This window comes from Orbicella franksi, chromosome 9, assembly GCF_964199315.1.
Source record: "Orbicella franksi chromosome 9, jaOrbFran1.1, whole genome shotgun sequence".
NCBI lineage: Eukaryota > Metazoa > Cnidaria > Anthozoa > Scleractinia > Merulinidae > Orbicella > Orbicella franksi.
This window is the reverse complement of record NC_138153.1, coordinates 26,713,460-26,729,574: the sequence shown is the minus strand read 5'-3', so window position 1 is coordinate 26,729,574 and position 16,115 is coordinate 26,713,460. Positions and strand designations below refer to the sequence as shown.

The following is a 16,115-nucleotide window of genomic DNA, read 5'->3' as shown; positions in this document are numbered from 1 at the left end:
ATAATCTAGTTCCACATATTGTTAATATCGCGGTAACTCAAAAGGGTCGTAGCTCTCAGAGGAAAATAACACAAGGTTCGTAAATGAAGGTTTTATTATGATCACAACATCTTCAGAATACAGCGGAGATAATAAGACGAAGAGTTACGGACTTAGCTTTAACTGTTATAACGAGTACACTGTTGTTTATTGTACGCGAAAGATATGTACTGCATATTAATCTTCTTTTGGTTTTTGTTTGTTGTAATATTACAAAATAAATCAATTTTATCACTTTACAAACTTGTGTCAGTTTACTAAAAACCATGCTTGCAAGATTCTTTTACAGATTCCCTACAAATGACGAGTACCACTGGAAAATTGTCAACCTTGGAAGGAAGGCAAAAGTTAATGTGAAACAACGCCACCTCCCCGCCACCAGCTCTACATTTCTTTTATACATATAGAGAGAGTTTGGTGCTCCCATCCTTGTGGTTCAGTACCCTCTAATACACGTGCGTACTAGGTGAGTGTCCCAGTTACAAGAACTGTAAGTCATGACTGTATTACGTGACTGTAAGTAATTGATAACTTCGTGTCAGCTAACCCGAAGTTTAAAGCAAAGTTCAAAATTCGGGTTCCCCGACACGAAGGTATCGGTTACTTGTATGTCGTAACTGTAAGTGATAACTTCGTGTCGGGTAACCCGAAGCTTAAACTGACGCGAAGTTATCAGCTACTCACAGTTACAACATACAAGTAACCGATACCTTCGTGTCGGGCAACCCGAAGTTTAAACTACGGGTTACCTAACACGGAGTTATCAGTTACTTACAGTCACGTAATACAGTCACGACTTACAGTTCTTGTAACTGGGACACTCACCTAGTACGCGTGCGTAGTAGAGTGTACTGTACCACAAGGATTGGAGCACCAAACTCTCGCTATAAGTATAAAAGAAATGCTAGTTAGTGGTGGTGGCGGGGAGGTGGCGGTGTTCGACATCAATTTTTGCCTTCCTTCCAAGGTTGACAATTTTTCTTTGGTCACTTCTGGGCCATTTTCAAGGCATATGAAAGATCGAAATCTCCCGCCAAAAGACTTAGGAAATCAATTTTTCCCTTCCTTCCAAGGTTAACAATTTTTCTTTGGTCACTTCTGGGCCATTTTCAAGGCATCTGAAAGATCGAAATCTCCCGCCAAAAGACTTAGAAAAATTTTATTCGAAAATATGATATGAAACGCGCATGGCTACGTACAAAGTTGCACCACAAGAGCGAGAGTTCAAAACTCTCGCTTTAAGTATAAAAGAAATGTTGTGGTGGCTGGTTGGGAGGTGGCGGTTTTTGCTCTTCTTCCAAGGTTGAAAATTTTTCTTTGGCCACTCCTTTGAACTTGTCATTTTCAAGACATCTGAAAAGAAAAAAGAGAACTTGAAGGCTTAAAAAATACAAATATTTCCAACCAATTGCAGTGAAGAGACTTAAAAAATTATTCCAAAAGCACATGATCGTAACAACTTACAATCAAATACGTTTGAAAACTTAGACTTAAACAACAAATTCGAATTTTAGATGCGCTTGCAGTTCTGCCAAAACCGGCACGATTCAAAACCGATCGTCGTGAGATTGCTTTTATCTCTATTCACATTTTTGCACTAGAACTTTCATACTTTCACAGCGCGATTTCTCAGAAAAAATATTTTATTTTACATGTGCGAGTGGTTGTCCCTAAACGGGCATGACTTTATCGCTTTGTTCAGGTTTGAAAATCACGGTTGATGTCTATTAAAGTTTACTCCTAAACGTACAACGAAAGGCTTCAACCGGTTAAAATCTGTCTAGTTCTGTACCTAAACGTCTCTAAATTCTCGTGCACTTGGGTTAGTTGAATGCCTTGATATTATGCATGGCTAAATTAATCAAATTCATAGTAAATATGTAAACAATACCACTTACCCGAGTTTGCCCATCACGTTTACAGAACTGTCGATAGCGTGCGTGATGTCTTCGAAAGCCCACAAACTTTGAAGCAGCCCGCTATTTACACCTTACAAAAACAAAAAGCGATAAAAAGTGATTAATCTTATCCGTTAACCTTACCTTACCTGTTAACGTTCCGTTTAAAGTAAAATTAAAGGGCAAGAAGAAACGCAAGTAAGATGCAAATTGCGAAGTTCACTGTCTGCGGGAAACACACCTATAATGTTTTCTTTTCTGCAACAACGTAATAGACTAAATTTTAAAAAGATATTTTCCAAAACGCAAATAATGTGCTCCGTCTCTACCTTCTATACGACCAACAGTGATAAAATCATATTTTGTTATCATTTATAATATGGATAGGACCCTGCGCGCGCTCTGATTGGTCAAAAACCCATGTTTTGTCAGGGTATAAAACATAGCAAAAGCGTGTTTTTTTGTTTTTCGCCCCATTACGTCTATATCATAAAGCAAATGAAGAAGCCTAGGCCATGTATTACATTGTGATAAAACACTCCGGAAATTTGAGAACACTCGAGAAATGTAGGAAACACTCACCTGTGGCTCGTGTTTTCTGCATTTCCCTCGTGTTCTCAAATGCCCGTCGTGTTTTATCACAGTAATACACGTCTTAGGCTTCTTTATTTGTTAAAGAAGGTTGCGTTAACTGTAAGCATGACAAATTAATAATTACTTGCTTATTCCACGTTTTACATACTTCAAAGCCGAGGATCATAACTTTTACTATACATCTTTCACCAAAAACCCATTCACTACAAAAGTAACGTCGTGTGCGCTGTTTAGGTACGTCACGCTGACCATAGTGCGGGCCACTGGTACACATATCTAGTCAAGTTTTCAGTATTTATCTATGAAAAGTAAGTTGGCGCAATGGTTTAGTGCCCGCCTCTCACTCCGAACATCGTGGGTCGTCAGTTCGACTCTCGGTCCTGGCGTAAAATTATTTTTTCCTTTATGAAAAAATGAAATAAATTGACAAAATCTTCCGTGTGCGACAATTTTTTAAATCAATTTTACAGTGCAAAATCCGAAGGTTACATAAATCAGCGATTCAATTCATACCTAGTCAATAATCACTCCCGATACTCAAAATTACCCATGATATATTGTCGTGGCGCAGTGAGTGTAGAGCTTGCCTGCCGGGCGGGAATTCTGCGTTCAAATCTCGGACTGTGCGGATTATTACGTTTTGTATATATTTTTTCTTCCAAAGTTTCCTTTTTCTCTTTTTTTTTTGTTCTCTTTTTTGATTAATGCACGCTTCTATAACGATAAACTATTTCCCGACGGTTCTTCCCGTTTCCTGGCTTTAAATAACGTGAACCTTTTGATCATATAGCAATTCGTCCTGTAAATAAAGCTTGAATTATTTCGATTTTAAACTCAAAATATGCTGGCCCGACAAAAATATTTTCTCACGCCCTGAATTTGATGATCGACCATCTTCTCATGGCAAAAATCAGCCATGACGATCTGTCCGATTTACAAGCCAATAATGTGAGTCCGTGATTGTTATCTGTGTCCCGTCAATCGATATGATCAGTCTACTGGGCCTGTGTACAGCCGACCGCTTGTTCAACCTCCATTGAACTGGCTGACCAGTGAGATTATGGAAATTTCAGTATTTCAGTACTACGAGACTTAACTTCACGGTGGAGATGGGGTTGAAGTTCTCTATGCTTAAGTCCAAAAAAACACACAATAAAACATACTTTCAATCGTCTCAACGATTTGAAAAAAAAAACTTCACCACTATGGACTTTGGCACGCAGGACTGAGAAAGCTTAATGTACTGTGTCTGGTCAGCGGATTCATTAAAAAGTTAACATGAATCGAAGGAAGAAGCGAGCGAAGGAGTGAAAGTCAATGTCCTATCTACACTCAGAAAATGTCATTTCTGTGTAAAAAGGGAAGCGTTGTATGAAAAGAAGGTCCCCGGCCATACTGCGGGCGAAGTACCAAATCCCTTCTATTTGCTTATTTTTTTGCTTAATATGACTTGGTGTGAGATTGAACTTGAATTACGGGCGCAGTTAAGATGTAAAAACTCAGAGAAGCTTTCCTGCAAATAGTTCTGAAGATCTAAAACACAATGTGATACTCCGGTCTACACATTGGTCTTGATGGGTTATTTTGAAAATTCCCATATTAGAGAGGTTAAGCATGACGTTAACGGCAGACGGCAAACGGCAAAGATAACTTCTGATTTTGAGTTCTTTTCTTCTAATCCGTAAATAAAGCACACAAAAATGGAATAACGTCTCCTACTATTCATTGCAAATACAAATAATTTCACTCTACTGTACACACAACTGAAGGGAGACGGCAAAAGTTTCATTTTTGCCGTTTGCCGTTTGCCGTAAACGTCATGCTTAACCTCTCTATTAAATAGCAGTTTCAACCAACAGTGGCCGAATTCGGATCCCGATTGCTATGGCAACCAAACAAAACGCGAGTGAGGTATAATTAACGTTGTTCCATATATACGCATGGCGAACCTACTTTTACTAACGCTGAAGTTTTAAATGGGACTTACCTGTATTCTGGTGAAGCGAATGATTATAACGTTTAACATCTATCGTCGTTACGTTGAACAACTTTGGTTTTTTACCTCTGTGGAAGGTAACAACATTATTTGAACAAAGTGTTTTCTTTTCTTTCCAATTGCTTAAATTGCAAAATTTACTGCGATGATCATTCTTCACTTTCATCTACAACCGCAGTTCATATATGAATTATTTCATATAAACTTCACATCATTTGTTTTCTTTTCAGTTGGCGGCTCGGCACCAACGCTTGCTCAAGATCAACTGAATCAGTTGAATCATGCAGATAGTTCAATACTGCTTCGATTTTAGCTTTCACTTGGGCTATCTTGCGCTTGGCTTAGCTTTTCCAAACAGAGATGTCTCCTCTTCTTAGCAAATTATCCTTTCAAAATGTCTCAGCCAATAGACATATGACAACTAAGCACACTTGGGGGTGGGGAGGGTTAGGGCTATTTTTACACCTTAAGTGGTAGGAAGGGTGTTGTGAGTACAACCCGCAGATTATAACCAATTTCTAGCATAGGGTTAGTTAATGAGGGCGAGGCGCCTCTGGTTTTGACAGCCAGCAAAACCTTGGTTGGCTAACACATCTTTGAAGGAGCAAGTCCCTTGCTACCGCTAATGCCACATCGTATCTCAACATCTGACTCAAAATCTGCATTGATAATTACACAATCTTTCTTAACAGTTGCTAACATTGTTTATTTTTGTCCCATTAACTGATTCTGCCTTAACGATTTTGTCAAAGATTTTAAATTTAATCAACTTAAGTTAGTTAATAAATGTGTTGATATCAACGAGGAAACATAAAGCATAGCTCAAATAATCAAATCTACATTAAACTCGTCGACTACGAGTAGTCCCTCTTTCGCTTAGTCCGTCGTGCGTGACGCGAAAGAAAACCGCGAGAAAAAAATTCTCGCGGTTTTCTTTCGCGTCACGCACGACGGACTAAGCGTAAGAGGGACTACTCGTAGTCTATTAAACTTGTTAACAGCATAACTTACTTGAGTTCGCCCCTCATGTTAACATAAAAATGTGAGAAGAGCTTCTGAGAGCCATTTTCTCAAACTTTGAAGCTGCTCACTGTTGACACCTAATCAAGAACAAAAACTTGAAACAAAAATGTTTTACCCTTATCTTATTTCCCTCAAATTTTATACCAGTTGCCATTTTAAAATAAAAGACCAAAAATAGCACAAATAAGATGCAAAATTGTCTATCGTAATCATTTCTACTATTGTTTATGGTGCACAACAGCAGTTTAACTGACAAGAAACTAATTTTAAATAAACAGTTCTAAAGCGCAAATTAATAATCAATGCCAAGTTACCATTTTCATGACCGTCACTAATAAAATCTGCCTTTAATTAAGTAGACAATTACAAATTTATAATTGTCTGTTCCATGATTTACATCCTTCAAAGCTGGGTTCATGAATTTAACATCACCAGATACACTTGTGCAAAGATTATAACATTTCAATTATATGACGTGTGCTGTCATCAAATAGCTGTATTTTTTTGTCATCTGACTGGATGACTGGCAGTGCAAAGGTATGTAATGCGTTCTAATTGAATAGCTAGCTAATTGTTTTGCAACAGACTTATTAAGAACATACCCCAACTGACACTTTTGTTCGTAATGCCTTTTTACGAGCACGGCAAAATTTCTTACACAGTTACATGTACATCCAAAGCAGATCCACAGGCCACCATCATATGAGAAATTTTGGAAATTCCAAAACTAAAATTCAATTCCAATTAACAATAACCGCAAATTTGGATCTCAAGATTCATAACCAAAGCAATTGCGGAAAAAAGAATTATTTAGGTTTGTTCCATATGCATACCTAACGGACCTATTTTTGGTCATGCTAAAGTTGCCAAGGGAAATTACCTGAATTCTGGCAAAAGTGATGAAAAATTGTCATGTTCAACATCATTGGTCAATTGGTTGAAAACATTTGGTCTTACAATCCTGTGGAGGTTGAAAAGAGTATTAGTTAATAATTAATATTAATATTAATCGTAATATTTGAGAAAAGAGACTTGTAAGGCTTTTTACTGAGGGAGGAATTTGCATCTGGTGTGATTGCTTAAATTATACCTGAAGAGAAAGTATAAATCTGAGATAAACTCAATTTGGGTTGAACTTATATCTGGAGAGAGGGCTTATATCTAGGGGGGATTATATATCGAGGGGGGGGGGAAAACTAATATCTTGTGTGGGTACTAATATCCTGAGGGAGGACTTACATGTACATGTATATCTACGGAGAGAAGTATTGTGAAGAGGACCTAAATCTGGCAGAGAATGCTTACACCTTACTTGAGTTTAACTCCGGTAGAGCGCTTGAATCTGGTGAAATGTTTTCATTCACAAAGAGAACTTATACCAGAGGAGAGGATCAGTTTTTGAGTCTGCGTTTGAGCCTAGTGGCCTATCCGGCTTGTGCTAAGGAGAGGTTTTATATCTAGGGAGAAGGTGTATACCTTAGGGGTGAGAGCTTATGTCTAATGAAAGGAGTTATATCTAGGAACAGGGTTTATATCTAGGTAAAGGGTTTATATCTTGGGAGGGGGTTTATATCTAGGGAGACGGTTTATATCTAGGGGAGGGTTTATACCTTGGGGGTGAGGGTTTATGTCTAATGAAAGGGATTATATCTAAGAAGAGGGTTTATATCTAGGGAGGGGGTTTATATCTAGGGAAAGGGTTTATATCTAGGGAGGGGGTTTATATCTAGGGAAAGGGTTTATATCTAGTGAGAGAGTTTAAATCTAGGGAAAGGGTTTATATCCTGGGAGAGGGTTTATCTCTAGGGAGACGGTTTATATCTAGGGAAAGGGTTTATATCTAGGGAGGGGGTTTATATCCAGGGAGGGGGTTTATATCTAGGGAGGGGGTTTATATCTAGGGAGGGGGTTTATATCTAGGGAGGGGGTTTATATCTAGGAAGAGGGCACACATCAAGAAGGGGAGGGCTTATGTCTAGGGAAATGGCTTATACCTAGGGAGAGGGTTTATATCTTGGGAGAGGGTTTATATCTAGGGAGACGGTTTATATCTAGGGGAGGGTTTATACCTTGGGGGGTGAGGGCTTATGTCTAATGAAAGGGATTATACCTAAGAAGAGGGTTTATATCTTGGGAGGGGGTTTATATCTAGGGAAAGGGTTTATATCTAGGGGAGGGTTTATACCTTGGGGGTGAGGGCTTATGTGTAATGAAAGGGATTATACCTAAGAAGAGGGTTTATATCTTGGGAGGGGGTTTATATCTAGGGAGCCGGTTTATATCTAGGGGAGGGTTTATACCTTGGGGGGTGAGGGCTTATGTCTAATGAAAGGGATTATATCTAAGAAGAGGGTTTATATCTAGGGAGGGGGTTTATATCTAGGGAAAGGGTTTATATCTAGGGAGGGAGTTTATATCTAGGGAAAGGGTTTATATCTAGTGAGAGAGTTTAAATCTAGGGAAAGGGTTTATATCTTGGGAGAGGGTTTATCTCTAGGGAGACGGTTTATATCTAGGGAAAGGGTTTATATCTAGGGAGGGGGTTTATATCCAGGGAGGGGGTTTATATCTAGGGAGGGGGTTTATATCTAGGGAGGGGGTTTATATCTAGGGAGGGGGTTTATATCTAGGAAGAGGGAACACATCAAGAACGGGAGGGCTTATGTCTAGGGAAATGGCTTATACCTAGGGAGAGGGTTTATATCTTGGGAGAGGGCATACATTTAGGGGGGAGAGCCTATTTCTAGGGAGAGGATTTATATCTAGGGAAAGGGTTTATGTTTAGGAAGAAGGTATACATCTAGACATCATCTAACACCTCATCCAGGCAAGAGCGAAGCGATGCTGCTCAGCATGGGAAACCCGATTGGTCCAATTGCTCCGGCGTTCATACAAGGCTTTGACCTTAGATGGGTCACGAAAACATGATGGTCGACCACAAGCTTACCTGGGCACTGTATGTACTGGACATCAAGAAGAGCTTTGTGACCAAATTAGACTTATTAAAACGATCTAGGTTCCTACCAACAAAGGTTCTGTGGGACTTCTACTTTAAAGTAATTTTTGCTCTCTGTTAAGTACGGCTTAGTCTTGTGGGGTGCATGTTGTGACTCAGACCTATTTCAATCCATAGAACGACTACACTGTAGAGCCTCTAGACTTATCTTTAACTTACCCAAGGATATGGCATCATGTGACGTGATTGGATATGATCAGTGGCCTACTCTCTTTTTATATTACAAGCTAGATATTTTTACGTTTTTCATAAAGCACATAACGATGGCCTCCCTGCCAGTGTCTGGAGAGAGGGCCAACATGTCGTGAGATGGCTTATATGTAGGAAAAGGGATGAAATCTGGAGAAGGGGCTAGTTACATGTATATCTGAGAAGAGGGCCAATATATTGTGAGATGGCTTATATGCAAGAAGAGAGACAACATTTGGAGAAGGGGCTTATATCTGAGAAGAGGGCCAATGTCATGAGATGGCTTATATGCAAAAAGACGGACAACATCTGGAGAAGGGGCTTGCATTCAAAGAGGGCCAATATGTCGTGAGATGACTTTTATGCCAAAAGGGGGACAACATCTGGAGAAGGGGCTTATATTTCAAGAGGGCGAATGTTGTGAGATGGCTAATATGTAAGATGACGGCCAACATTTGGACACAGGGATAAATCTGGGAATAGGGCCAACATCTCATTCTGGAGAGAACTAATACCTGAGAAGAGAGCCAACATCTAGTAACAGGGCTTAAATCTGGTGAGAAAACTTACATGTTATATAAGGGGATGGGACCGACATCTGGAGAGAGAGTTTAGACATGTATCTGGAAAAGGTTCCATAACTAGCCTTATATCTTGGGATGGGTTTTTAACTTTTATAGCAGAGCTCTGGCTGCCTAAAGGGCCACCAAGCGGAGCCCCATACTCAAATAGGAAAGAAAAAGAAACCCAAGGATCGATTTTCTCATGGTTATCACGGCCAGCGGTATTGCTTGTGGGCACGTATGAACAATGGCGATGGCGACACAATGTTGACAGCAACAGAGTCCTGCAAGATAGTGGCCATACTCCAGCTACAGTGTAATAGGTTGACAGAGACATGCAGCCTTGGTTTACATGTATAACATCCTTCTTTGATATTGGACATCCCTGTTATGGTCAAATGACACCTGTCAAAAGAAGGCATCTGTTGACCAGTATTACATGACCATATCGCCAGCTCAAGTTTAGAGCTTATGAAGGTCAAGTGTTTTTGAAGTTGACTGCTGACCAAGTGCTGGTTTTCAATTGGATCATGGGCTCATGTCAGGTTAACTTCAGTTGTTGTAAACAGCTGGGCCGGGTTGTCTGGAAGCCGGTTAATGCTAACCCAGGATTAAAAGTTAGCTAAAGTATAAATTTGTCCTATATACAAATGTTTTTCACCGCTTTTGTTTTGTGTAGTTTGAGATTATTCAAACTCAAAAGAGAAGGCCAAACTATACTCAGACAGAAAACATCACAGCAAAGTTACAAAACTCACAACACTTATCCTGGGTTAGCTAATCGGGCTTTGAACAACCTGGCCCAGGAGCTCCCTTTTTAGGCTTGTCTAAATCTATATATTAATAAATAACAGAAGGGCACATATGTCTTGGGGGAGAACTGATATGTGGAGACTGGGTTGATACAAGTGGTAGGTCTTACCTCTGGGAAGAGAAGTTATAATAATATCAAGGTGAGATCCAACTGCAGGACCAGAATTTGAGCTGGCTTCAAAGTCATTTGCATGGTTTGTTTTTAACTACACACGTACTGTGCTGTTTAACTTAAGCTTAGATTTCATCTGCAACAAAATTTTAGCAGGCAATCAACACTGTCTGTTCCAGCAAATAAGAATCCCTCTGATCCTACATGACAAACAAACCCTGCTTCTTGCTAAGACTTCATGCTGTGATTCACTGTTGTAAGGTTTATATTGGGGGAAAAGAATATGGGATGTCATAAAGGAGGGAGGAGAAGACACGGGAAGACGCGGGAAGTTAGGAGCTAGTTTCCTATAACCAATTTTTATGTGGCTTGTGTTTGTAGCCAATATAACACACACTCTGATTGGCTAGTGAAGTGCCTCTCTCCACCCAGGTGTAAAAATGGGTAGCAGCGAATTTAATGCTGGGGATAACTGTGTGATGGACTAGCATCCCATCCAGGTAACAGTAGAAATATTCCTTTTTGCTTTATGCTACAGTAACCGGGATAAGCTCCCGCCTGATTGGCCTCTTGGCTTATCTGCATCCTTCACCTATTACCTAATTGGCTCATTCTAGTAATGTCAACAGGCTGATTCCAGGTTTGCAAAAAAAGCAAAAGGCCATGGATACAATAAACAACTTGTTAACCTCAAAGGTGTTGTCTTTACGGGAAAATCTCAAACCTTGGCCTTGTCATGTTGACCTCACTATTCCAGCAAGGTTTATGGCATCAAAGAGCATTAAAGAGGCTACAATTAAACAGAATTATTTTAAAATTACTTACTTCAAGAGGGTATACATTGTCTTCCTCCACTTCTATCAAACTTGCTGCAAACAGTATTGATCTGAAATCAAGAATGCCATACTGAATTTTATTTTTATCATTCTAAAGCTGTAGAATAACAGTGTCATTGTAGTTAATAGTAACAGTGCAATAATTATTGTCTACTACTTTTTCTTTTGACTTGAACTAGTTCATTTCTAATGGAATATATTAGATTTCATAATTCATTCATCAAAACAGCATATGGCAATGTCTTGAATATTACTTTCACTATGGCAGCTTTTAGCTTGTAAAAAGGCACTTATTGAAATAGGGTTACTTATTAAAAATGACACTCAAAGGAGAGCACTTATTAGACAGAGGGTGCTTACTGGAAGGAGGGCATTAAATCAAATCATTACAGTTACGCAACATAAAATCCATAAGGCATTCAATAGAACTTCACTACCCCACAGCATGGAATGTAATCGGGTAATGTAAAATGCCGACTGTGAACTGCAGACTGCAGACCATAGATAAAATGCAGACTGCAGAGAAGGGGTAAAATGCAGAATGCAGACTGTAAACTATTTAACTGAATTATGTCACCAGTGCTATCATTACAAGTGAATATATGAAAAATGATGTATTTTTGAACTGCGGAGAAAGATGTGAAGATAACTATGATTAATCATTGCAGTTACACACAGAACTTATTTTAAGCAGTTGTGAAATTTAAGCCGGAAAAAAAAATTCAGGCCTGAACAGGATTTGAACCCATGACCTCAGCAATACCAGTGCAGTGCTATGCACTTGTATTCTTCACCATCTATTGGTATATTATGAACTCACAATGTGACCAGCTCCCAGTTGGCTTGATAGCTCAGTTGGTAGTAAGAGCACTACAACGGTATCGCAGAGGTCATGGGTTCGAATCACGTTCAGGCCTGAATTTTTTTTTTTCAGTCTTTAATTTTAAAACTGCTTAAGTTACTGTGTAACTGTGATGATCAATCACATCTTCAGTTCTATCATCTATAGCTAACCATAAACAGGCTAGCTGAAGCATTATTCAGGCTAACCTGATTGATATGGGCGATATATATATTCAGTCTAACTAGAGTGATATTCAGGCTAACTGGAGTACAGACTTTTACTGCGATTCAAGCCGTTTATGGTCAGCACTCGATAACGGAAATGACATGATATATGCCCGTACTTAAAAATTCTGCAGTCTGTAGTCTCCATTTTACCCCTGGTCTGCAGTCAGATTTAATTTATCCTCAGTCTGCATTTTAGCCCCAGTCCACAGTCTGCAGCCTGCAGTCTGCATTTTAAACTGACCATATGTGGACGATAAACCTTGAGATCTGAGTATGAGTACCTAGTACTTGTGATTATCGGGTTTCCTTCCAATCTCATATCAGTACTCCCCTATTCAGGAAAAGTAACTGCATTGAATTCAAAAGTCATATTACAGTCAAACCTCTATTAAGCAGCCACCTATCACAATAAGCTGCCAGTTATCAAAGTCCTGAAATTATTGCCAGTAAAATACTGTAAATCAAACCCCCATTAACTGGACACCTCTATTAAGCAGCCATGGCTACCTTTTGGTTGCCCCAATGAGGGTTTTTCTATTGTCTTTGCCCCTATTTAACAGCTACCTAAAATTTAATACACATATTAAATTAACTTTGTTTCAGAAAAGGTGATGACAGGTAAGAGTCCAAAATAGAAGGTGATGTGTGTTAAAACATTCAAACACATTTTATCACGATTGTCTTGAATTGACTTGACGATCTCTAAGAATTTAACCCGATGGTGAAAATATTCAAGGTAAACAAACCCTTGTTTAGCGACCACCTCCCATTTCCCCGAGTGTGACCAGTTAATAGGGGTTCAACTGTATATCTCATACTCATAATGCCTTCTAAAGGTATCTAATGTTTGCTTCTTCAGTACATCATGTAATAACACTGATACACTTACTCACCTAATTAATTCATGCTATCATTGCATTGCGGGTGTCCAAGATAGCACTATTCTGAAAATTACACTCTGGCAAGATCTTTTCTGCAATCAAATTGAAATTGAGTAATAACAAAACTGAAAGCAAACCTATGAACCTAGTAAAATTAATGAAATTCTGTTAGACCTACACCTTGTTAGACATACATGTACTGCTGTGAAGCCTTTACCATAATGACTGTTCAAGAATTATTTCTTTTATGCTTGGCCTAAGTATCAGCTTTGTTATAAGACAGTACCGTCTTTTCTGCACAGAAACTCAGGAAGAGAATTTGTTGCGTTCTTACACCAATCTTGTGTACAAAGCTCAAGATCCATTCAGCTCATGCAGACAGTCCAGGTTCCAAAACAAGTTTCTTATCTTCTACTTGTTTTTTCTGTAGGACCAAGTCGCAGCTTTACGGATCCAGAAACTCAGAGAGAGAGTTTGCTGGGCGGAACCAACTCCTTTGCAGGTCAGTTCATACATCCATCTCTTGCACAAAGCTCAAGATCCATTCAGCACATGCAGACAGTCCAGGTTCCAAAACAAGATTCTCATCTTTTACCTGTTTTCTGTGGGACCAAGTCGCAGCTTCACAGATCAAGAAACTCAGGAAGAGAATTTGCTTGGTGGAACCAACTCCTTTGCAGGTCATTTCTTATACCCATCTCGTTCACAAAGCTCAAGATCGATTCAACACATGCAGACAGTCCAGATTCTAAAACAAGTTTCTTATTTTCTACCTGTTTTTTATGCAACCAAGACGCAGCTTTTCAGATCAAGAAACTCAGAAAGAGAGTTTGCTGGGTGGAACCAACTCCTTTGCAGATCAGTTCGTACATCCATCTCTTGCACAAAGCTCAAGATCCATTCAGCGTATGCAGACAGTCCAGGTTCCAAAACAAGATTCTCATCTTTTACCTGTTTTCTGTGGGACCAAGTCGCAGCTTCACAGATCAAGAAACTCAGGAAGACAATCAATTTGTGGAATCAACATTGATTAGGGCCAGTTCTTACATTGTAAACATATCTCTTGTTCAAAAGATCCTTTTGGTGCATGCAAAAATTCCAGGTCCCTAAACAAGTTTCTTATCTTGCCAGTGTGATTCTGATGTTAGACAAATCTTACTTACCATTAGATTATTGTAAGTCCAAAAATGTTCTCAAAGATTTTCACTTTATGTTAGTTGCCATCTGAAGTCTAGGTCAATATTTTTATGATGTAATGGTGACTTTGGGAATGTTCAGGGATTATTAAATAGTCTACCTTTAAGTCGCAACACCACCCCACCTCTTACCACCTTCACAATTCTAGGAATACCTCAATCATACAAAACAACATTTGCTGTCAAACGTAACCTAGTGGCTAATCTTTTAAATAACAAATAAAACTTAATACATTCTTCACAGTTTTGCTTCATGCATCCATATACCACCAGATTGACAATTTTGACGAAAAACATTTATTTTAATAATTTTTCAGATAGATCCCAGTGAGACGTTTGACTTGATTTGAAAAGAAATGGAAACAGATTCATTCTTTGAACCACATTTATTAATAACCGAGTCTTACTGATAGCTGTCATAAGCTAGGCACCCAGTTGTAATAATTGATAATTTTATAATAATAATAATAATAATAATAATAATAATAATAATAATAATAGTAACAATAGCAATGGCAATAACAAATTAACAATAACAATAACAATAGTAATAATAATAATGTTATTTCTTGTATAGCACTATTTACAAGAAGAAGATCATTCAATATCGCTTATTACAACATGAGGATCGATAAGGCTGTGTATTATATTTAAGTTTATACGATGACACAAGTGTTAGTTTAATATTGAGGTACAATACAAGTACAAGTTACCTGTTAGATCCTCTGCAAGCTAAAAGTTCGAGCTCAGATCGGAGAACTTACCTTTCAGTGCAATTATCCTTTTCTTGCTGATTGCCCAAGTACGTAAAGCTCGTGTTCGTTTTTTTTTTTTTTTTTTCCTAGACAGGGTAATGTCCAATTGTTTTTACGACCTACGTCCTAAGACCTGACGAACAAAATTACACGTAAAAACGCAGTGACTGAAAACACCTGGGAGATTCTCTCTTGGTCTCTCTTGGCTCCCGCCATTTTGAATTCTTCCGCGGTTTGAAGGGGTCTGGTGATGAATATTCCCGTAACTCGGTTGTCGGAATGGGGACTGGAGTAGAGAGCACCACTGTCAATCGCCGCGTTTCCTTGACAATATTATATCTATGCCAAGCCTTCCCAGCCTACCTATCGACCACTCTCAAGCACGCTTAGGTACAGTCCGGTGAGAAACGGTCGAAATTATCAGCGACTTCTTGGTCATAAAGACCAGGTTAGCGCGGGAGAGGTTGGAGGGAGGGGAGGGGGCGAGCGCAAAGCACTTTCAGGACAATAGTACCATGGGGACACCACACTACAGGCCTGGGTTGTTCGTAAGGTGGATAATGCTATCTACCGGATAAACCACTATTCAGCGAATAGCAAGGTTTGTTTTGTCAACACTTATCCACTGGACAGCGTTATCCAGCCTTCGAACAACTGGGGCCACGTCACTATTTTCACCAGTGCAATAATAGTGAAGAACCTGACATAACTAACCCCTTAATTAACAACGAATACCGATACATAACAAACGATTTCCTTGCCGATATTATTATTCAAACAAAAAATGGTTTGATAAAGAATATTACTTAAAAAGGCCCGAATTAAAGAAATTGGTAAATCAACAGCACAGCAATTCCTTAAAAGTCATTCTCCGTGATCTTCAGTTGGTTAAACACGAATCCTTTGAAAAAAAACTTAGCTGGAGAAACGGAGAGGGAAAGGTTGGAAGAGAAGACTGGTTTTGAACACGCGTGTAAAAATGTTGCCTTTAATTCGCATCTTTATATTGTTTATTTCAGATGTGCCCTCGTGTATTCAGGTCCAAAAAGCTTTAATGTAACGAAACACTGAGAAACAAACATGGAACGGTGAGAACTGAAGAAATTAAAGATTTCTTGGCCTTGTTCTTACAT

The 16,115-nt window shown here is 39.0% G+C and overlaps 1 long non-coding RNA gene across 7 annotated transcripts; it reads right to left on the bottom strand.

Annotated features, from left to right (window-relative positions):
- Window positions 1-76: 76 nt before the first annotated feature.
- Window positions 77-15,273, bottom strand: LOC145496634 (uncharacterized). Of its 7 annotated transcripts, XR_014050576.1 has the most exons (9): window positions 14,992-15,273; window positions 13,044-13,123; window positions 11,069-11,129; window positions 10,241-10,379; window positions 6,431-6,511; window positions 5,539-5,627; window positions 4,519-4,595; window positions 1,938-2,028; window positions 77-1,392 (listed from the first exon to the last, which is right to left on the bottom strand). It is a non-coding gene; the product is annotated as an uncharacterized LOC145496634 (long non-coding RNA). The 7 variants fall into 7 exon arrangements; XR_014050575.1 differs by lacking the exon at window positions 10,241-10,379 and having other exon boundaries at window positions 13,044-13,989; XR_014050574.1 differs by lacking the exon at window positions 10,241-10,379.
- Window positions 15,274-16,115: the final 842 nt, after the last annotated feature.